Source organism: Aplysia californica, unplaced genomic scaffold, assembly GCF_000002075.1.
Source record: "Aplysia californica isolate F4 #8 unplaced genomic scaffold, AplCal3.0 scaffold00021, whole genome shotgun sequence".
Lineage (NCBI taxonomy): Eukaryota > Metazoa > Mollusca > Gastropoda > Aplysiida > Aplysiidae > Aplysia > Aplysia californica.
Genome location: NW_004797291.1, coordinates 805,736 through 806,993, shown reverse-complemented (window position 1 = coordinate 806,993; position 1,258 = coordinate 805,736).

Here is a 1,258-nt window from a genome sequence, read left to right as displayed (position 1 = left end):
GGTGAGGGGGTAGAGGCAGAAAGTGGAGGCGAAAGCAGACGACAGAACATTGCTATAGAGCAGGAAAGGAGGTGAAAGGAGACAATTTAGAGAAGAAAAATTTCCTTCGCTATCCTGATTCGAACCCGGGACCTATTGAATGACAGGCGAATACCTTAACCTCTAAGCCACGAGAGTCCCCCAAGAACAAGAAGAGAAGAACAGAAAAACAAAAGCAAGCAGTACAAGAAGAAGAACCCGAAGAAGAACAAGAAGAAGAACGAAAAGAACAAAAAGAACAAACAGAACAAGAAAAACAAGAACAAGAGCAATCAAGAACAAGAGCAAGAAGAACAAGAAAACATCCAGGCAGCGCGATATTTTACTGAGGAGACGGAGATCACAGAAATGATGATGATGATGATGATGATGATGATGATGATGATGATGATGATGATGATGATGATGATGATGATTAAGCTCTTTCCTTACTCCTCAGTTTCACTTTCAGTCGCTCCTGAAGAAGTCTTCGAGACGAAACATTTAGCTGTTATAAGAAACATTTTTTGGTGCATGTACATTCTTTAACTAGAAATTAATGACGTCCCCGCCCAATAATTACCATTGGGCACGCACAGACGCATTCGCCTGCCATTAGACCTCCTGCAGCATTGACCCTGAGCTAGCGACTGTTCATATTTGCCCACCTTTCCTCGTGTTATCTCCTGGCCGTTATGTCGCTTTTACCGGACAACAAGATTAGCGATTAATCAGTTTCAGAAAACGCTGGTGCGGGTGGTTACGGAGAGATGCATACGTGTCCTGTCGCATGTAATACGAGGAATCTCGTCCTGTGCTATGGCAACGATTGAAAGATACCATGAATCAATGTCAGACAACGCGTCGCCCATAGTAATGATTCACATCAAAAGACAAAAAACAAAACAAAACAAAAGCAAACCATTAATTAGTGTACCGTACTCAAATTCAGAAAGATATATAAAAACAGCAGGTTGTCATTCAACTTCAAAGATCAACGTAGATCTACATTGTACTTTATTGATTGAGCTGATAACAAACCTTCACGATGTATCGTCAGTTCGCTCTTGGAATGGACTTCTTTTTTATTTTTTAAAATATTTTTTTGGGGTAAGTGTTTTACAGCGCTCGCAACCGCATAAGGTCATATGAGCGCGCGAGACACACAAAATATTTTCAGTTGGTAGGAAATTTTGCATTTTGCCGGGGTGGCGGCCGAAGCCTACTCTTATCGATTTTA